Here is a 23,820-nt window from a genome sequence, read left to right as displayed (position 1 = left end):
GGCATCTCGAGGTGTTCCATTTTTGACTTCCTTTTGTTGATATTGCAACTGCTTGATAGAATCCTGTAGGGAAGAAGGTGTCCCAACTCACTTTGCAAAAAGACAATGCCTCACTACACTTACCATCTTCTTCATGGGTCTGTTTTTGCCATATAAATATGAGTAATCACATATCATCCATTTACTACCTTATTTAAAGATATTAGACTAAAATTGTGTGTTTCCGTTCTAGGCTGCAGGGGTTTTTTTCTCAACAATCTATTTCCTTGATCTCTGAATTCTTTGAACTATTAATTTTTGCAGTCATTGAAATGCATTTGGAACTCTGGTTTCTGGTTCTGGAAGCCTGGAAGTCACTTCTCCCTCTTAACAATAAGTGAAAAGCTGAACAGACTGAACAGACTGAAAACTCAACAACTATTCTAGGAGAAGGGAAGACACAGGGCAAACTGCTGTTCCCAAGACAGCCAGGCAAATGAAGGTAGTCCCCGACTCCCAGAGCAGAGACTGATGTGTGGAAACCACAGGGAGAAGCAGTGTCAGGATAGGAAACCTATACTGGGATTGATGAATTGCTGGAGGCACAGTGCTGATAAATTTCCAGGGGGACCTGGTCATAGGGAGACCTCCACAATTTTGTAAGATTTACCTCCAGGAGCTCAAACAGGTTCTTTTTTTTTTTTTTTAAAGATTTTTTATTTATTTATTTGACAGAGAGAGACATAGCGAGAGAGGGAACACAAGCAGGGGGAGTAGGAGAGGGAGGAGCAGGCTTCCCGCTGAGCAGAGAGCCTGATGCAGGGCTCGATCCCAGGACCCTGGGATCGTGACCTGAGCCCAAGGCAGACGCTTAACGACTGAGCCACCCAGGCGCCCCGCTCAAACAGGTTCTAATGGTAAGCATTAGAAAAAAAAAAATATCCCCTTGATGTTTCTGGCAAAGGGAGGGGAAAAGGAAACATTTGGGAATATACCAGAGCACTTCACCAAGGGCTGCCCTCAGGGGACACTATTAACTGGAGCCTGACCTGGGAACAGTCCTGTGCTACTAAGGGGAGAGAAAAAAAAAACTGAGAAACACTGGTAAAGTTCAGAGTCTGGAGGCACAGGCTCACTAAAAGACTGAGACCTAATCACAAGACTATAGAACACTTCCCCTCCCCCAACACCTCACCATCACATTACTAATGGCCTTATATTTATAGCAGTTCCTTTTACCCAGTACATCATGTCTGTCTATCAAGAAATATATCTGCCTAATCGATGCATCAGCAGGACCAAATTAGTTTATCACAGGATCTATTAAGTTGGGGGAGCGGAGGTGATGTGAATGACAAAAGGGTAAATTATTAGCTCTTGGTGTTTCAGCATGAAGCCCAATGCTGCCTTAATGTTTTCAAAAATTTAAGTACCATAAATTACCCACCCTTCCTCATAGGTCTCCCACTTACATTCCCTTAATTGGATTGATTAAAAGCTGTTGGTCCAGATCCAAGATTCTGAAGTTAAAAAAAAAAAAAAAAATGAGAACAACAAATCATTTGATTAAAATCTCCCAGGAAAATTGGGCCATGCCAAAGGAAAACAAAGGATAAGATACACACCTGTTGGGTATCACCCAAGGAGATTGAGTTTCTCAAGCTCAAAGGTAGTCCTACGTATAGAGCATGTCCTAAGGCATGGATCTTGAGGGCATACTTATCATAAGGCGCACATACTAGGTAATGTGGACCTAATTTATAACTTTCATTGGCTAAAAATTGAGGGGTTTATTTGTGTTCAGAAGAAAATGACATATTTAGAAAATTAACGTAAGTTTACAATGGTATCTAAGAAGTCTGACTTGGAACAGAAATCCATCTAAATGCAATTTAATAGACTTTGAGTAAAAGATTCAAGATTCAAATAATGTTTATATCCTTTCCCAATGTACAAATTTCTGAAATATATAATTCATGTTTCTTGAATTCTCTCTGTCACACACATATAAACACATACACACTTAAATTTTTAACAAAGATCTTTTCCCTACTACTGATTAAGTTACAGTTAATGGAGTTCAGGGCACACTATCCCAAAACATGGTAACTTAGCATATTGAACATTTTAAGCTGGAGGAATTTGAGAAACAGCAGGTGTAGGAAGGACTCTCTGATCCCTCTTCTTCTCTGAAACAAGTCACAAGACCCTCTTGTGAGAGGTGCCCTGACTATAACCTTATCTCTGAAAATACCAAAGGAACCTGAATGAACAAACCTTGCTAAGCTTCCTTCAGTTCATTACCCTTAGTTCATACCCTTTGGTTCTATCACCATGACTTTCCATTCTTCCTCAAACCAGCATAAAAATGCTCAGGTTTAATCACTTCTTTGGGTCTTCATTTCTTTATGAAGGCTTTTGTGACACATGAAAAAATTATATTAAGTAAATTTTTATGTTTTTCTCTTGTTAATCTGTCTTTTGTTACAAAGCCCCAGCTGAGGAACTAGAAGGGTAGAAGGAAAAACATACTATTTTCCTCCCCTACAGTTTCCGGTGATGGGGATTGGATAATAAAAGGCTGGGATACGCCACTCACCTTGGACACTGCAGCAGAGGTCTGGGACAAATGACAGAAAGCCAGTAGAAGGTAAGAATTCTTAACATGTCAGTTTCCTAGATCTCTGTCTTAGTGCTTAGTCGAGAGAGGAATGTAAATATTTCTCCTTGCCCTTTCCTTTCCAAATTCAGGTTAGCAGGAAATAATATTTGTAAGAATTAGTTCTTTGGATTGTGACCCTTGTGAGTTTAGTTTTGAGTACCCATTGTATATTGATCCTTTCCCTCCAGGGACAGGTATTGCTTTCCTGTTTGTTTGGGTTTTTTGTTTTGTTTTGTTTTGTGTCCTGACAGCCTTGCTTGGCTTTTTACCTGCCAGGATATGCAGGTCATTGGTTACCTTTTAAGAAAGTTGCCTAGGAAACAAAGATTCTGTGTTTTATCAAAATAATTTCTTGTGCTTCATGTTGTCTTTATTAAGTCTTTTTATTACTTAAGAAAATCTAACCTTCTTAATATTAAAAGAGTGGAGGGTTTTGTTCACAACTGTGTAACCATCTGTATTTGCCTTTAAAATGCTTTATCGTCACTCTGGCTAAATAGATGACCAGGATCTGATTTAATTAAGTGTTCAAATCTTTTGACATATTTGACAAATTTCCCAAAATCAAATTCTAAATAAAGTCTTTTCTGACTTTGAACTAACTTTGAGCTTTTCCAGAGGATCCCTGCAAAGCAGACTTAAAAAGAGCCTATATATCCAATCGTCTTTTCTTGTTGCACTTGTATAAATAATTAGGCCAAGTTTAATAAGACTAGATATATTTTTGCAAATAAAAATAGTCTTGGATTGTCTTTGGTAGAAATGGAGGTGACTGTAGAAAAATGTTGTTTCAGTGAAAAAGTATTACCTGCCGTTGTGAATGTTCATTATCTTTGAGCTATTTTTCATCTTCTTGTAAATTGGATCCTGCCGTTTTTGCATTTTGTCAGTTGTTAATGTATCCAATGTTTTTCCCACCTTCCTGACTTGGCATCACCAGAAATAAAAACTACCTATTTCCCAAAGTCCTATAAGCTGAAGCTGGATGATGATAAAAACTTTTAGGGAATCACAATAACAGATCATGTATGGGCACTCTTTGTACCTATGGCTGTTTAGGTCACCCAAAAATTTCACCAGAATGTCCAATGCTATCATCAGAGATACTCAAACTACAAACCCAGAATTTTATCAATCGTTACTGCCTGTCCTTACTACCTTACCCAACATCTAGAAATCTTGACTAACTGCCCTCTGGATTCAAAAACTGAATTTATAGTTTGTTGGAACCATTAACTTTTGTTTTACTTTTATTTCCTCAGAAATGTCCCTCCTTAAATGCCTGAGTATTAATACCATTAGCCTAACTTGGGTGGGTACTCTTACTCTCACACATATCACCACCTTCTGAAATGGAACAACTCTTTAGGACTGACCTATTCCTAGGATTGAGGGACTGGTTCATTGGGATATGGGATGATCTATCAACTAAGTTTCTGGACTGTCAAACTTCTTGGGGAAAATTTCAGACAGGAGAATAATGGGGTTCAGAATATGCTACCCCAAAATATGATACCTTGGCCTATTTAATATTTTAAGCTGGAGGGATTTGAGAAACAGCAGGTTCAGGAAGAACTCTCTGACCACCTTCTCCCCACTGAAGCAGGTCATTAAGACTCTCATATGAGAGGTGGCCTCCCTGTATCCAGAGGAAAGGAGCAACCTTATTTCTGAAGACAGAAGGATGCCAAGGGGGAATCTGAACAAGTGGGCCTTGCTAAGTTTCCCCCAGTTTACTATCCTTAGCTCATGCCCCTTTGTCCTATGACATTTTACCACCACTTTACATTCTTTATCCAACCTACCATACAAATGCATAGGTTAAGTCATTTCTTCAAGTCTGCCTTTCTTCATAAAGGCTCCCATGTCATGTAAAACTTACATTAAATAAGTATGTATGCTTTTCTATTGTTAATCTCTCTTTGGTTATTGAGCCATAGCTGAGAAGTTAGAAGGGTAGGAATAGATGTTTTTTCATCCTCTACACAGCACAACATGTTTTACAAGACAAAAATGTTTGAAATGCTAACATTTTACTCATTCTTTTCAGCTAGATTTCTCACCAAAGAAAGCCTACCAATACAAATAGACCAAGAAGGATAATGGGTCTCAGAACCACTGTCTTACTAATGATACACTATGCACAATCAATCCTAAACAAAAGTGAATGGGGAAATGCCAGCCATCCCAGCCTAAGATGAAAATGAATTATCAATTATTGGATGAACTTAGTTAATATCTTGATGATTATAATGTAGCCTGAGACAGAAGACTGATTTCAATAATATTAAATGAATGAATTATCAGAATAGCAATTGATCATATAAATTGCCAAATTCAGTTTAGCAGCTTGTACATTTTGCCTGGATATATTACAGTAATGTATACACTATCTGGAAAAATAAACCTATTAGTGAGTTAAAAAATATAAACTGGTATAAATTATCTTAGTTGCAACTGTAAAATTCACCACATATTAGCTTAAGCTTTCCTTCACTTTCTTCCCTAACTTTTAAAATGTTATTAGCCTGATTAACATTATGAAAACAAGTAGGAAGAGTTTTCTTCCAAAGTACCTATTTCTCTTCAAATAAAGAGCAAAAATAATTGGCTGGAATGTGGCATCTAGCTAATTAAATTATAAACATAGCATGTTTATTTACAGAGCCTCTCTTCCATTTTCCCCAGTATTTTTACTATAAGCTGAGGATCCTGGAGAATAAATTATTGTAACATGTAGATGCCTTGTTGATCTGTAACTGACCCCAGATGCATGAGCCTTAAAACTTATGGAGGTTCATGGTTGTTTTGTTAGGCAGTAATTTTGTAGCTAGACTTAACTGATAAGTGGTTATTATCAACCTGTTTCTCTGTCCCCTCCCATAGGAGCAAGCAGCTGGATGTTCTTTCCATTGTCTGCATTTTCAAAAGCAAAACATTTATTCAAAGAATCTTGTAACATTGTGATTGCTGCTTTAAGAGCAGATGGGAGAGAAAGAAAGCAAATGATTGTGATTATTTGGCTAGAATATTTTATTTTACTTTCAGAGTAAATTTTGAATATTTGTGGAAAAGGAAAAATACATATCTAAGTATATATTCTGTTGACAAAAACATCAGGAAAGCTTCAAAGTGTTACACTATTGTCCAAAGAATTAGCATCAAAATAGTATTTATTTCATATGAAAATATACTAGGGACTGAAGGGACTCTGTTTCTTATTTGCTTTTGATGTTAATAACGAGAAGGCAGTGATTATGTGCTCTAATATATAATGAAAAAGCTCAGAAAATGAACCTCATACAGATAGTACCCATATTTACTATTAATGATGAAGGCATCACATACAGCTCATTGGGGAAAAAAGTTTATAGTTTTATATCCTAAGTGAAGTATGTACATGTAGTAGTTAAACAAGTTGGCTTTAGCATATGGAAAGAATAACTATTTAATAATAAATATTTATAATAATAAATGTATTTTATAATAAATATTTAAGAGAGAATCAATATTTAAGCTGATGATGCAATTTAATTTATTTTTCTATGACTTACTTAACCAAGAATGATCAATGAGGGTATGACTTAGAATCAAATATTTACTTTGGGCCTTGCCAAATATCTGCATTTAGAAGATATAATGCAGAACTAGAAATGCATGTGAAGTGCCATTGATTGACTTGAAGATTTGCAGAATAGGATCTAGTTTTAAGGACTGTCTTTTTTGTTCTTGCAGTAGTAATGGGGGAGGGAAACCTGGTTAATGCTAACAAAGAGAACAGATAGTTCTCTATGTTCCAACAAGAAGAATTTGTGTCATTACATTTTTCACATGATTATAGGCTCATTTCACTGAAACTTTAGCAACATGTAAATCTAATCAACATTCCAACATTTTGTTTTGTACAAGTTCTCTGGAATCATAAATACATTGTATGTATGTGTGCACATGTGGGTGTGAGTTTTAGTTGATCAATGCTTCATGTTTCCCACTACAGCCCCTATTTATTAAAGAATGTAAAGTATGAATGGATGAGCATGATTGAATTTTACTGGGTTGAGGAGCATGGTTGATCTTCTTTGCCATGGCTAAGCTTGTGTGGGCCAGGAACACCAACTTCCCATTTGTGTGTCACATTTTTGGTCTCTTGGCAATCAGGCTAAGAATATTTTGTGATTCTGCATCAAGCTTGTTTGTTTAATATTCTCATTTGCATTTCAAAGGCCTCCTTTTGTATTAAATACTTGTGTCAATCAATCAACCAATATTTCACTGAGATGTGTCAAGTATGTAACACTGAACTAGTCAACATGACCATAGAATGTACTGGTAATAGAAAAAGAAATTGGCACAAATAATCCATATACTTAAATATTGTGAAATTGTGGATTATAAAATGGACAATATTAATATGACATTTATCATTTGCCTACTGTTTTTACTTTACTGAGAAGATTCTCATTGTTTAACTACAAATTAAATGGCATTTTAGTCAGTGTTCCTGCTGAATTATTTACAAATAATACAAAAATACCAGGTGATGCCTACAATTCAAGGTACAATATTAGAATATAACACCAGATTCCAAAGGCAGCTGTGAATCATCATTCTGGGACAGTTAATTTCCATTTGGGCTTTAACTTTGGTGATTTTAGACTTAGGAACTCAAACAATGGCTTGACAGGTTTGGCTGTATGGAAATTATCCAGCTTAGGCCATCTGGGATAGAGTTTCTATACACGACACTTGGTTTAGTTCTCCAGATATATATATGAAATGAAACCTAAAACATGAAACCAGGAGCTAGTTCTTTGAAAAAATTAATAAAATTGATAAACATCTAGCCAGACTTATCAAAAAGAAAAGAGAAAGGACTCAAATAAATAAAATCACAAATGAGAGAGGAGAAGTAGCAACCAACACCACAGAAAAAAAAAACAATTATAAGAGTATATTATGAAAAACGATATGCCAACAAATTGGACAACTAGAAGAAATGGATAAATTCCTGGAAACATATAAACTACCAAAACTGAAACAGGAAGAAATAGAAAACTTGAACGGACAGATAAGCAGCAAACAAATTGAATCAGTAATCAAAACACTCCCAAAAACAAAAATCCAGGACCAGATGGTTTCACAGGCAAATTCTACCAAACATTTAAAGAAGAGTTAATACCTATTCTTCTCAAACTATTCAAAAAAAAAAAAAAATAGAAAAGGAAGAAAAACTTCCAAATTCATTCTATAAGGCCAGTATTATCCTGATACCAAAACCAGATAAAGACACCACTAAAAAAGAGAACTACAGGCCAATATCCCTGATGAACATGAACATAGATACAAAAATTCTCAATAAAATGTTAGCAAACCAAATCCAACAATACATTAAAAAATCACTCACCACAATCAAGTGGGATTTATTCCTGGGTTGCAAGGGTGGTTCAATATTTGCAAATCAATCAACGTGATACCTGACATTAATAAAAGAAAGGATAAGAACCATATGATCATTTCAATATGATCATTTTTTTTTCAGAAAAAGCATTTGACAAAGTACAACATCCATTCATGATAAAAACCCTCAACAAAGTAGGTTTAGAGGGAACATACTTCAACATAATAAAGGCCATCTATGAAAAACTCAGAGCTAATATCCTCAATGGGAAAAAACTGAGAGCTTTTTCTCTACGGTCAGGAACAAGACAGGGATGTCACTCTCACCACTTTTATTCAACATAGAACTGCAAGTCCTACCCACAGCAATCAGACAACAAAAAGAAATAAAAAGCATCCAAATCAGTAAGTAAGAAGTAAAACTTTCACTATTTGCAGATGACATGATACTATATATAGGAAACCTGAAAGACTCCACCAAAAAACTGCTAGAACGGATAAACTAATTAAGTTGTACAAAATCAATATAGAGAAATCTGTTGCATTTCCATACACCAATAATGAAGCAGCAGAAAGAGAAATTAAGGATTTTTACAATCCTTATTTATTACAATCCATTTACAATTGCATCAAAACCAATAAGATATCCAGGAATAAACCTAACCGAAGATGTGAAAGACCTGTACTCTGAAAACTATAAAACACTGATGAAAGAAATTGAAGATGAAACAAAGAAATGGAAAGACATTCCGTGCTCATGGATGGGAAGAGCCAATATTGTTAAAATATCTATACTACCCAAGCAATGTACACATTCAAAGCATCCCTTTTAAAATACTAATAGCATTTTTCACAAAGCTAGAACAAATAATCCTAAAATTTGTATGTAACCACAAAAACCCCAAATAGCCAAAGCAACATTTAAAAAGAAAAGCAGAGCTGGAGGCATCACAATTCTGGAATTCAAGTTATATTATAAAACTGTAGTAATCAAAACAGAATGGTACTGGCACAAAAATAGACACATAGATCAGTGGAACAGAATAGAAAATCCAGAAATGAACCCACAAGTATATGGTCAATTAATCTTTGACAAGATAGGAAAGAATATCCAATGAGAAAACAAATGTTTCTTCAACAAATGGTGTTGGGAAAACTGGACCACTTTCTTACACCATAAACAAAAATAAATTCAAAATGGATTAAAGACCTAAATGTGAGAACTGGAACCATAAAAATCCTGGAAGAGAACACAGGCAGTAACTTCTTTGACATCATAGCAACTTCTTTCTCAATATGTCTCCTGAGGCAAGTGAAACAAAATAAAAAATAAACTATTGGTACTACATCAAAATCAAAAGCTTCAGTACAGTGAAGGAAACAATCAACAAAACTAAAAGGCAACCTACTGAGTGGGAGAAGATATGTGCAAATGACATATCCAATAAAGGACTCGTATTCAAAATATGTAAAGAACTTATAAAACTCAACACCCAAAAAACGAATAATCCAGTTAAAAAATGGGCAGAAGACATAAATAGACATTTTTCCAAAGAAGACATACAGATAATCAACATACACATGAAACAATATTCAACATCACTCATCGTCAGGAAAATACAAGTAAAAACTGCAATGAGATATTACCTCACACCTCTCAGAATGGCTAAAATCAACACAAGAAACAACAGGTGCTGGCGAAGATGTTGGAAAAAGGGGAATGCTCTTACTCTGTTAGTGGGAATGCAAACTGGTGCAGCCTCTGTGGAAAACAGTATGGGGGTTCCTCAAAAAATTAAAAATAGAACTACCCTAGGATCCAGCAGTTGCACTACTTGGTATTTACCCAGAGAATACAAGAATACTAATTCAAAGGGATACATACCCCCCGATGTTTATGAGCATTATCTACAATGGCCAGATTATGGAAACAGCTCAAGTGTCTATCGCCTGATGAATGGATAAAGAAGATATACATACATATACATGCATTTATATATACACACATACATATACATCCACATACATTTACACACACACACACACACACACACACACACTGGAATATTAGCCATTAAAGAATGAAATCTTGACATTTGCAACAATGTGGATGGAGCTAGAGAGTATTATGCTAAACAAAATAAGTCAGTCAGAGAAAGACAAATAGCATATGATTTCACTCATATGTGGAATTTAAGAAACAAAACAAATGAGCAAAGGGGATTAAAAAAAAGGGAGAGAGAGAGGCAAACCAAGAAACAGACTCTTAACTATAGAGAACAAACTGATGGTTACAAGAGGGGAGGTGGGTGGTGGGGGATGGGTTAAATGGATGATGTGGATTAAGGAGTACACTTGTGATGAGCACTGGGTGGTATTTGGAAGTGTTGAATCACTATATTGTACAACAGAAACTAATATTACACTGTAGGCTAACTAACTGAAATTTAAATAAAAAAATAAAGTATAACTGCTTTTTCAACAAACTTTTAAAAAATATATAGACTATCTCCATCATCCCAGAAAGTTCCCGTGTGCCCCTTTCCAATCATTAACTCCACCCCTCTCAGAAAATAACCGCTGTTCTGAGTTCTGCCACCACAGATTGCTTCCTTATTAACTTCACATAAATGTAATCATACATTAGCCACCCTCTTCTGTCTGGCTTCTTTTGTTCAACGTGACGTTTTTGAGATTTGTCCATGTTGTTGTACCTATCAGTTATTCCTTTTATTACTAATTATGAATATGTGCACTTTGTTTATTCATTCTCCAGTTGATATTTTTCCAATTTGGGGCCATTAAGATTAAAGCTTCCATCCCCTCCAGCAACCCTCAATTTGTGTTTCCTATGATTAAGACTTTCTTATGGTTTGTCTCCCTCTCTGATTTCATCTTGTTTTATTTTTCCCTCCCTTCCCCTATGCTCCTCTGTTTTGTTTCTTAAATTCCACATATGAATGAAATCACATGATAACTGTCTTTCTCTGATTGACTTATTTCGCTTAGCATAATATCCTCAAGTTCCATCCACATTGTTGCAAATGCAAAATTTCTTTTTTAAATTTAATTTAATTTTATTATGTTATGTTAGTCACCATACAATACATCATTAGTTTTTGATGTAGTGATCCATGATTCATTGTTTTCGTATAACACCCAGTGCTCCATGCAGTACGTGTACTCCTTAATACCCATCACTGGGCTAACCCATTCCCCCACCCCCCTCCCCTCTAAAACCCTCAGTTTGTTTCTCGGAGTCCATAGTCTCTCATGGTTCATCTCCCCCTTCAATTTCCCCCCCCCTTCATTTTTCCTTTCCTTCTCCTAATGTCCTCCATGCTATTCCTCATGTTCCACAAATAAGTGAAACCATATGATAATTGACTTTCTCTGCTTGACTTATTTCACTTAGCATAATCTCCTCCAGTCCCTCCATCCATGTTGATGTAAAAGTTGGGTATTCATCCTTTCTGATGGCTGAATAATATTCCATTGTATATATATGGACCACATCTTTATCCATTCATCTGTTGAAGGGCATCTCGGCTCTTTCCAGTTTGGCTATTGCAGACATTGCTGCTATGAACCTTGGGGTGCATATGGCCCTTCTTTTCACTACAACTGTGTTTTTGGGGTAAATACCCAGGAGTGCAATTGCTGGGTCATAGGGTAGCTCTATTTTTAATTTTTTGAGGAACCTCCACACTTTTCCAAAGTGGCTATACCAACTTGCATTCCCACCAACAGTGTAAGAGGGTTCCCCTTTCTCCACAACCTCTCCAGCATTTGTTGTTTCTTGCCTTGTCAATTTTTGCCATTCTAACTGGTGTAAGGTGGTATCCCAATGTGGTTTTGATTTGAATTTCCCTGATGGCTAATGATGATGAACATTTTTTCATGTGTCTGTTAGCCATTTGTATGTCTTCTTTTGAGAAGTGTCTGTTCATGTCTTCTGCCCATTTTTTTACTTTATTTGTTTTTGGGGTGTTGAGTTTGAGAAGTTCTTTATAGATCTTGGAAATCACCGCTTTGTCTGTAGTGTCATTTGCAAATATTTTCTCCCATTCTGTGGGTTGCCTCTTTGTTTTGTTGACTGTTTCCTTTGCTGTGCAGAAGCTTTTTATCTTGATGAAGCCCCAAAAGTTCATTTTTACTTTTGTTTCACTAGCCTTTGGAGATGTATCTTGAAAGAAGTTGCTGTGGCCAATGTCGAAGAGGTTACTGCCTATGTTCTCCTCTAGGATTTTGATGGATTCCGGTCTCGCATTGAGGTCTCTCATCCATTTTGAGTTTATCTTTGTGTATGGTGTTAGAGAATGGTCGAGTTTCATTCTTCTGTATATAGCTGTCCAATTTGTATGGAATCAGAAAAGACCCTGAATCACCAAGGAAATGTAAAGCTGGGGGCATCACGTTGCCCAATTTCAAGCTATATTACAAAGCAGTGATCACCAAGACAGCATGGTACTGGCACAAAAACAAACATATAGACCAATGGAACAGAATAGAGAGTCCAGATATGGACCCTCAACTCTATGGTCAAATAATGTTTGACAAAGCAAGAAAAAATATGCAATGGAAAAAAGTCTCTTTAATAAATGGTGCTGGGAAAATTGGACAGCTATGTATGAGATTTCTTTTTTTGATGGGGCTGAATAATATTCCATTGTATCTATATACCACATCTTCTTTATCCATTCATCTGTTGATAGTCATCCGGGCTCTTTCCATAGTTTGGCTTTTGTGGACATTGCTGCTATAAACATTGGGGTGAAGGTCCCCCTTTGGATCACTACGTTTGTATCTTTGGAGTAAACACCTAGTAGTGCAATTGCTGGGTCATAGGGTAACTATATTTTTAACTTTTTGAGTAACCTCCATACTATTTTTCAGAGTGGCTGCACCAGCTTGCATTCCCACCAGCAGAGTAAGAGGGTTCCCCTTTCTCCTCATCTCCTCATTCTCAGGCCTTTGGACTCAGATGGAACCATACAATCAACTCTCCTGTATTTCCAGCTTTCTGACTGCGATCTTAGGCTTCTCAGCCTCCAATATCACATGAGCCAATTCCTTATGGTAAAATCAATCTGTCTGTGTCTGTCTGTCTCTGGTCTCATTATATATATATATACACCTCTTGATTCTGTTTCTGTGGAGAGCCCAGACTAATAAAACAAGCATCTAAATTGAAAAAATAAACACCTACACAGCACTCACTATGCCAAGCACTATAAAACTGCATTACATTACTATTCATAACAGCCCTCTGAGTTAGGTAATATTGTTAACCCATTTTACAGATGATGATCAGAGATAGAGAAAGGTTAAATAACTTGGTGAAAGCCTCACAGTGGTATGAGAGCAGGTTTCAGTGACAGGGGAAAAAGATCTCAGATTCTTTAGTGTACTCTACTGCAATTATGCAAAGTGTAAAATGTGGATAATAATACCTCCCACATAGGCTTGCTATGAAGATGTAATAACTTATTATTGGAAGCACTTAGAGAAAAATGTTGGCCCATAGTGAACACTAGGTAAGTGTTTTTGTTAAAGAAACAAAAACATACAAATCAGTTGGCCAATTATTAATTGATGATGAGAAATACAACTGTCATATGGACCAGAATATTCATGATGTCTATTTTTTCTTGTGGGCAGTATACTGTGGGGAACCAAGACAGATTCAGAAGATTGTTTGAAGGGCATGAAATCAATCAAAACAAGGAGATAAAGGAGTGACCTTGCCTGTGGAGTTTGACATCCACTAGTTTAAGCATCCACTGATTTAAGTTTCCTTTGTCCTGGACATTGACTAGATGAGAATTTCCACAATTCTCATCTCTGACTCCACTTTTACTTGCCTTCAGCTGACCAATCCTCTGCCTGATGGATGTTGTCTTCAACTACATTGCAGAGGGTTATTCTATTTTCTCTGTGAGATTTTCTATATCTTTAATATGATCCATTATGTGTCACTTAAGAAATTTATATGTTTCATTTGTTTCTAATTTTCTAGTGAGCATTACAGTGCAGCCGCAATATCATTGGGAATATTTTATTGCAGACCTATCCTTGGACTGTTGTTTAATTTGTGTTGTGTTCCTTTTATTTTTTTATTTTTTTTTTTATTTGAGAGAGAGAGAGAGAGAAACAGCATGACAGGGGAGAGGGTCAGAGGGAGAAGCAGGCTCCCCGCTGAGCCGGGAGCCCGATGTGGGAGTCCTTCACAGGACTCCGGGACCATGACCCGAGCCGAAGGCAGTCGCTTAACCAACTGAGCCACCGAGGCGCCCTGTTGTGTTCCTTTTAAAAGAAAAAAATGGAAATGATTTCCTTTAATACTTTTCTTCAGACCTTGTGGAACCCTTTAGGCTTTGAAGAACACTGTTTAAAACCTATGTGTTTGTCCAAAATCTCATTATTTTATGGATGAATAATCTGAAGAAAATTTGAGTGACTTAAGTTCATATAATTAAGTAATAGCAGTCTGGTTTCCTATAAGGTTTTCATTATAAAGTATATGGTATTCTGAAGCTACATAACTATGGACAGATTCTTTCCTTTGCTATGAAGTTGTGACCCACATTTCAGAAATCAACATATATTTAGTACTACATATATGTTGAGGGCCTACCATGTTCTGGGCATCATGCATGGTGTGAGGAATGCTATAGTAAGCAAGTAAGATGAGGGTCCTACCTTCATGAAGCTGAGACCAGTGGGGGAACAAGACACTTTTAAAAACCCACTTAAATAACTATATTATTATCATTGTGTTAATGCTATGAAGGAAGAGTACAGATCTATGCAAGTGTATGACAAGTCCTCTCCAGGGAACTGATTTAAGCTGTGACCTAAGGCTGCAGCTGATAACAGAATCTGAAGGATTGGAAGTGTCAGTGAAGGAAACGGTGATGGATTGGGTTTTTGGAACCTCAACCAAAAAAGGGCAATATTAAGGTGAGGTGGATAGGAAAGTGAATTATATATTGCAAAATACTGAATGAATGTCAGAAATTATAATGTTTGAGGTCTTATGTAAAATGATGCTGTAAACATAGCTGGCATTCAGTATGTACTTCTAGATAAAAGCAGTTTGGTGAACACTTGTCATCTGTCCAGTGTTCTAAAAGTAGTTTTTTGTTTTTGTTTTCTTGTTTTGTTTTACAAATGGCAAGTGCAGGCTTTGGCAGAGGGTGACATTTTTTTTCCTGGTTCTTACATGCCAGTTGGAAGTTCATAAGTTCACTGTCTTTCATTAAAATTTCAAAGTATTGTCTGTGAATTTTATCCAGGGAGAAAATAATTTATTGGTTTAGGAACTTTTAAATCAGTTCCCAGTTTCAGATTAGGACAATGAGCTAGACATTCAAGAGATAGTATGCATATATTCATCATCTACATATTCTATTCAGAAATGTTGAGTAGTAAGGTCAAATATATATTTGGAGGAGGGGTGTGTATGTATATATGTGTTATATGTTTGTTTTTGTTGTTGTTCCTGTTATGGAGAAGAAAAATAATTTTATTTGAAAAATGACCAAAATGCAAGTTCTTTCCATTTCTAATTTGCATTTCAGGTGTTAACATTTTTGTATGAGTTAATTCTCCTTTTTGTCTTTGTGTTTCAACTGTTCTACATTGATTTAAAACTGCCTTCTTCCTACCTACCATCTCTATTGTTCTTCATTCATTTAAATAGATCCAGATTTCCATTTTGTATTGTTATCTTTCTGCCTAAAGAACTTCCTTTAATGTGGTGTGGTTGCTTTTAGTGCAGGTCTGCTGGCAATGACTTCACTCAACTTTGCTTATCTGGAAAAGTCTTTATTTTGCCTTCAATATGGAAAGATACTTTCACAGGGCATAAAATTATAGGTTGACAGTTTTTTCCTTTCAGTAGTTAAAGATGTCATTCTGTTGTGTGAGAAACTGTGTAGTTTCTCTTTTTAAAATCGTCTCTATAGCTGATTTTCAGCAATTTGATTATAATGTGCCCTGATGTAGTTTTCTTTTTGTTTGTTCTTCTTGGGGTTCATTAGAGCTTCTTGGAATTGTAGGTTTAGAGTTTTTATCAAATTTGGAAAACTTTTGGTCATTACTGCTTCAAATATCTTTTTTTTCTGTTCCTTTTCTCTCTCATCTCCTTTTGGAATTCCAATTATGTATGTTAAATGACTCAATGGTTTCATACATTTGATTAATATAGTCTTCACTTCTTTATATCTTTTTTTCTCTCTGTGCTCAATTTTGGATAGTTTCTATTGCTAAGTCTTTGAGTTCTTGATTTTTTTCCTTCTGTAGTGTTTAATATTATTAAGCCCATCCAGTTAATTTTTCTTTTTATATGTTATATTTTTAGCCATAGAAGTCTCACTTGGGTCTTCTTTATATCTTCCATTTCTCTCTTCATTATGATCATGTTTTCTTTTATTTTCTTGAGTTTATTTGGAAGACTTATAACAAATGTTTTAAAGTCATTGCCTGTTAATTCCATCATCTCTGTCATTCTGGGTCTGCTGCTATTAACTGATTTTACTCTTTATTATGGATATTTTCTTTCCTTTTTAAATTTTCATTCCTGTTACATAGAGAGATAAGATAATGTAGAAACTGCTACTGCAAAGAAAAAGGATTTACTGAGGTCCACTGTGGTAGTAAAAGATGGCCACAAATTTCCCTCTCTTTGAATTTGGGCTGGCCTTGGGTGCTTGACCAAAGAATGTAGTAGAAGTAATATTGTTGAGGGATGCCTGGGTGGCTCAGTCGGTTAAGCGTCTGCCTTCGGCTCAGGTCATGATCCCAGTACCCTGGGATCGAGTCCTGCATCGGGCTCCTTGCTCAGCAGGGAGCCTGCTTCTCCCTCTGCCTGCAGCTCCCCCTGCTTGTACTCTCGCTCACTCTCTCTCGCCCACGCTCTCACTCTCTAACGAATAAATAAATAAAATCTTAAAAAAAAAAAAAAAAGAAGTAATATTGTTGAGGTTATATTAGAAGTCTTAGAGCTTCTGCCTGGGTCTCCTGGAATATTCTCTTTGAGAGCCCTGAATTTTCATAAAAGCAGTCTTGACTACCCTGAAATTATCACTTAGAGAAGCCACATGTAGCAGCTGGAGCCAAAGTCTCACCTGAGACCAGCATTTAGCCATCTCCATCAGGGTAGCAGAAATGTGCATGGAGCCAGCCATACCCATTGGTCATTTGAATACCATTGAGTAAACTCTTAGATGCCATAAGAATTATTCAGCTGTATCTTACCCCAATTCTTGACACACAATATTGTTAGATATAATAAAATGGTTTTTTTTAATTGAAGTATAGTTGACACACAATGTTACATTAGTTTCGGGTGTACAACACAGTAATTCAACAACTCCATACTTACGCTCTGCTCACTACAACTGTAGCTACCGTCTGTCACTATACAGCACTATTACAATACCATTGGCTATATTCCCTGTTCTGTACCTTTTATGCCCATGACTTATTCATTCCATAACTGGAAGCTTGCACTTCCCATTCCCTTTCATCCAGTTTGCCATAAAATGGTTGTTTTAAACCTCAAATTTTTATGCAACAATAAATAACCAAAACACCTACTAGATGTTAGATATTGTGCTAGAATTTTTATATATATCACATAGTGCTCAGAACAGCAGAGTAGCTACATCTGAACATAGTAGCTGAGGTAAAACTAGTAGAATTATATAATAAACACCTATAGAATGACGGAAGTTATGCTTTGAGTCCACCGTTCTCTTTTCCTCTATTATTTCTATTCTGGTTGTAATATTATTTGAAAACTTGGATAATGATAGGTTTTAAGAACTTGTAAGAGGCAATCTAGGAATAAGTCTTCTCCATATAGCATGTCAGTGTTTATTCTACTACCTGTGTTCCATCAGTACAATGGAAAAGAGACTCCAGCTGCCTTTTGACTAGACTGGTCTGTCTCAAGTCTGCTAATAACTATCCCCATGACTTTAGGTAAATTATAAACTCTCTGAGCCTCAATGTTTTGTTCGTGTGTGGAGAAGAACATGTTTTTTTTCATTAATCCACAGGGTTGTAATGAGAATCAGGTAAAATGATCTAATTGAAATTAGATAGAAAATGTTATGATTGTGATTATAATAATCTTAACAATTATTATAATTAACAAGCATTTAACTACTTATCTCAAAATATTTGCCCCCACCCCATCATAGGGATAAAGAAATGGTTTAAAGAGAACAGAAGTCTCTCATTTTCAAATTGAACTTTGTTCTGATTTAGGAAATAGTGAAAGGTAGAGGTTGAAATTAGTTCAAAAAATAACTCAAGGCCCCCATGTGATCTAGGCTCACTGTGATGTCATTAAAAAAAAATACTGTTAAGTCAATAAAAGGAATTCCATTAAAGGAGAACCATTTGTAATCCTCACAACACATCTTTAAAAGTTCCTGCCTTCACTTCTCCTTCTTTCAAAGCCACTCTCTCTCTGATAAACCTCCAAAACTGTCAAATTTCTTCCTCCCTTTCTCTTTCTACCTCATTCTTTCTTAAAAATGTTGCATTATGCAAACTGATCTAGACTTACTGGTTATTTCTGCCTATTTATTTATTTTTTAGAGAGGGGGAGGGGCAGAGAGAAAGGAGGGGAAAGACGGAATCTTAAGCAGGCTCCATGCCCAGTGTGGAGCCTGATGCAGGGCTCAATCCCAGGACCCTGAGATAATGACCTGAGCAGAAACCAAGAGACAGACGCTTAACTACCCCCTGCCTCCTTTTTAGATACTATCTTACTCTACCCATTTTCCTGATTTTGTATACAAATCATATAAGAAAGTGGCTTACAGAGAACCTTCCTTGGGGGTAAGGAGGGAGGCAGAAGCTAATAAATATTGTCCCTGCAAACAATTTTACTTAAAAAATAACATTAAGATGATAATGATGCTTTCTTACAACAGTTTAAAAATGAACTACTTTTTATAAAGTGGCAAACAGCTCTTGAGAGTTTCATGAGACCCTCTATGGGGGAGGACAAAAACGAGTCACCTAAAAATGGCCAAAAACTCATTTATTCCCCCATGAGATGATTTATAAGGTTTTGTTGTTACTTCAACCTTACCCACAACTTTTATTAGTATTATTACTGTAGCTGGTGTCCAATTAAGCATACTTGAGTTTGTTTGTGCACAAAAGAAAGTGCTATTAACATTGTCAAGACATCAATACACCTTGGATGAGATCTTCCTTGTTGAAAACAGTCACCGGATTTCCCCATCTTAGTCCATGCTGCCCATAAGCAGGCCCTGAGGCAAGGATTTGTGTGCAAGTGATTTGCTAAGAAAGTGTTCCCCAGAGAAACTGGCCAAGTTGCAACCTCAGCAGAATCTACAGAGGAGCTCTGGAGTATGGATCAAGCCTTAGAGTTGTCCTAACTCAGAGTGGGGGCTTTCAGAGTCCTACTTCGGTCCTCTGTAAACTCCTCAAATCAGCTCCAGGTACTCCTCTAAGGGAGCAGGCATGATCTGCCAGAAGCAAAAGCATAATCAAGTTGGGAAGGGATTCATAGAAACAGTAAAAGGGACCTAGACTAATATGGATGGAGTACCACAGTGTCTGCTATTCCCCTCTAGGTTAATGCACAGGTAAGTAACATAGGAACAGATACTGGCAGTTCCCTAGGTGCCTGCTGCTGGGCTAAGTGTTTTACATTCATTATTTTATGTAAACCTCACAGCACCCCTGTGACCTAGAGTATTCCCATTTCACAGCTAGGGAAACTGAGGTTCAGTAAGATTGAGTTTCTCAAATGAGTTGGCATAGATTTGAACCTGGGCCTGCTGAAGCTGTCTTGGAAATAGGTAAGAGAAACCCTTTTGTGGACTGATGAAACTCTCTATTCCATTACCTTTTTGCTCAAAGGGCTGATTACTGAAGAAGATGTGAGACAGTTTATACAAGGATCAAGGTCTCCTGAGAAAGAAAGCTTTCACCCTTTCCCTCCTGAGATGTTACTAGAACATTTCTAAAGGATGGAGATGGTTCTCTGTGAAATCTACTGAAAGGAAAGACACCTAGGGGCTCCCTTGATGGACTCTGCTGAATGACAAGGCAATGGAGACTTCTGACCTAGACTCTGCATGCATTTAAACAATTGTGGCACTAATAGGAGTTCTGTGCAGAGTGCATCTGTGGCCAGGTCATCCCTTTTAATCTGGTCATTATGGAAATAATTACTTGTCATGAGAATATGAGCTAAGACATTATAATTTGAGGCATCCAAATATGGACCTTGCTTGGCTGAGTGTAAGATTTTCTTTCTTTGAAGACCCACTTCATCCCATGGAGGGATCTGGAAGAGTAATGGCTTTGTTGCAGCAGTGAGCTATTTCTACCTGCTCTTAGGGAGCAAAACTGACTTTGTGAAAAAAGTCTCTGTGGATTTTCAATAATTTGGGGGCAAGATAGAGGACTAAACCAACTGTCTTCCCTCCTTCCAATACCCTAGAAATGAGACACTTGATGTTGATGTTTTGCATTCATGAAATTACCCTTTAGATTTCTAGCTTCCCTAACTATTCAGAAAATGAAATGAGTTTGGATTCATGTTTTCATTGAAATAGTAGTGGTGATGCATCAAAAAATAAATTATAACATAAAAGAGATTGTGTTTACCTGTTTTATTTTCTTTCAGACTATCTACTTGGAGAAAAGGAAGAGATTATAATTGTTATACTGTTTTCTTTCATTAGCCTAAAAGCATTTAAAAAGTATTCAATCTTTAAACACACATATGGTTTTTCTGATTGTTTCATATGCTCCTTTATGTATACTAAAGTGAATATTTCAAAGTATCTGGACAAATCAAAAAACTATTATTTAGTTGGCTACAATTTGTAACTAACTCCCAATTCTTTGGATTACCTGTAAAACTGTTCCCTGCTGCCTCACTCCGAATATGAGCAAAACAAACCTAAAGAATACGCTCATTTGTGACAGCAAAAAGATAGATGATAGATAGATGGATAGATGATAGATAGATAGATAGATAGATAGATAGATAGATAGATAGATGATAGATAGATAGATAGGTAATTGCAATGTCCAAAGACAACAGATTGGTTAAATAAATTATTATGGTACATCTATGGTACTGTTCTGCCATTAAAATTTATTCAGAAGATGGGGCGCCTGGGTGGCTCAGTTGGTTAAGCGTCTGCCTTCAGCTCAGGTCATGATCCCAGAGTCCTAGGATCAAGCCCTGCGTCAGGCTTCCTGCTCAGCAGTCTGCTTCTCCCTCTCTCTGCCCCTTCCCCTGCTTGTGCTCTCTCTTGCTTACTCTCTCTCAAATAATAAAATCTTAAAAAAATTTCACCCAGATGTTGCATGAAAAGAACATGAGAAGGTGTTTAAAATTTAATATTATGTTAAAATGAACCAGTTAGAAAAGAGCACATGCATTATAAAACTTTTTTTTTTTACATACGTTACACAAGAAAATTCTAAATAGATGTACAACAAAATCTTAGCAGAAGTTCTTAGCAGAGATACTTAAAATTTTCTTTTTGTAATCTATACTTTCTAATTTGTCTACAAAAACATCTATTTCATTTATAATGAAAGTTATTAACCATTTTAAAAAGTGTGAACAGGTGGAACAGGGTTGGATCAATATTATTCATAACTATAAGCATTCTTTATAGTTCTAGAAGAGTCATTCCTTCATTAAAAGGTCAAAAGCATGGGGGTTGAAAACTGGGGGTTAAGGATAGTGGAAAGAGGGAAATACTGATTCTTTCAACCCAATACAGTAGCCATAAGCTCCCTTCATAGTGTAGAACTGCACTGTCCAATACAATAATCATAGCCACATGTGGTTGCTTCTGAGCCCTTAAAATACAGCTAATCTGAATTGAGATGTGCTGTAAGTATAAAATACTAGATTTTGAAAACTTAAAAGTAAAATATCTCATTAATGATATTTTATTTTGATTACATGTTTAAATTATAATTTTCGGATACATCAATTTAATTAAATACATTGTTAACATTAATTTCACCTGTTTCTTTTTACTTTGTTTAATGTGGCAACTAGAAAATTGTAACTTACATATGTGGCTTGCATGAAATTTCTCTTGGACAGCACTGGAGTGAAGAGTAAGCTCAGCCTTAATGTTCTATGTCTCTTTCTGAATCACAAAGGATTTTTTAGGAAGTTGTTCCAAATACACAAGATACTAAAACAGAATTGAAAGAGAATGAAGCAATTGCAGATTAAAAAAAAACCTTTTAGAATCTGAAACAAGACACTCTATTGGTGTTCTATAGTAGCAAGGTATAAATAAATGAGAAACAATGTAAAATTATCTTAAAATATATTTCTTTTAAGAGATATATTAAGAGATAAAAGATAAAATATATTTATCTTTTAAGATAAAAATATCTTAAAATATATTTCTCAAGGGGCGCCTGAGTGACTCAGTTGGTTAAGCATCTGCTTTCAGCTCAGGTCGTGGTCTTGGGGTGCTGGGATTGAGCTCCACGTCAGGCTCCCCACTCAGCAGGGAGTTTGCTTTGCCCTCTCCCTCTGCCCCTCCCCACTGCTCGTGCTCTCTCTCTCTCAAATAAATAAATAAAAATTTTAAAATATAAATATATTTCTCAAAACTGAAGTTTAATGCTTTTCCTACACCACACACTTGATATTTTTACTATAATGCAAATTACTATTTTATTAAAAGAAGGTTTTTTGATAAGCATATTCATCAAAATGTTAATGAAGATACTCAGAGCCCATGCCCACTTTGCCTCCTATATGTGGATTTCTGGATTTCCTCCAGAGGTTTGCCTATAACAATGGACACAAACTGGATGATTTGATGCCAAGAACAGAGTGGCAGGGTGGAGGGAACCCATGCTCTTCTGAGTATAAAACTGTGTATGTCACTGACAGGTCAGCTTTCTATCTCCCTTGTCCCCAGTTGTAAGGGTGTGGACAGGTTTGTAAGATCCAGGGCTTATGCAGGGCGTACCTGGATACAAAAATCTATGGAAGGAAAACCTAGAGATTTCCTGTTTTTTTGGTTTTGTTTGTTTGTTTTATCAAGGCAATGAGTCAGAACTTCCTGGTTCCCACTACAGCTTTCACAGACAGGTCTGAAGTTTTATGATGGTATAATTTTATATGAAACGGGAAGCAAAACATGGTATGTACCCCTGAAAAACCTCCAGTGTCATGATGGAAAAATATTATGACCAAAAAGGCATGTTTGCTCCATGAGTATTGTATACAGAAATCATTTCCTTTTGACAATCCACTTGATTAAAACAAAAAAAGATAATAAAAACCACATAAACATTTTTTTCCTGACGATCCTCTCCATTTAAAAAACAATAAAAATGAAACCACATGATTTTCCATTTCGAATGAAACAGCCTAAATGGATGGGAAATCCAAATGCATCTGTTATCTGGGAGGTCATATTCAGATAATTCCAACTCTAACCAATGGTTAGAAACATTTTTTAGTAAAGTCTTTTCTTGAGTGATGCTATTGTATTTGCAAAGCTGGCTTCACAAACAAAAGATCATTGGTGAAAAGGATTTAACATTTATCTTAGATGATTTTTAAATAGTGCTTCTTATATATCTTAATTCTTTGAGACAGAAAAGGATTAGTACCAAAATATTTCATCCTGTATCATTAGAACAGAATTTACTTGCAGTAAAATTCAGCACAAAAATTTTAGATTTTTAGAGAAAATGTATTTTGATGTGATAACCTGGAGCTT

General features: G+C 36.2%; 1 protein-coding gene across 3 annotated transcripts in view; it reads right to left on the bottom strand.

The window, feature by feature from the left end:
• The window catches only part of TSHR (thyroid stimulating hormone receptor), a 154,697-nt gene that overhangs the window by 71,348 nt on the left and 59,529 nt on the right, over positions 1-23,820 (bottom strand). The window lies entirely within an intron of this gene.

Source organism: Phoca vitulina, unplaced genomic scaffold (assembly GCF_004348235.1).
Source record: "Phoca vitulina isolate PV1807 unplaced genomic scaffold, GSC_HSeal_1.0 scaffold7, whole genome shotgun sequence".
Taxonomy (NCBI): Eukaryota; Metazoa; Chordata; class Mammalia; order Carnivora; family Phocidae; genus Phoca; species Phoca vitulina.
The sequence above is the reverse complement of the archived record's forward strand: the minus strand, read 5'-3'. Positions and strand labels throughout refer to the sequence as shown.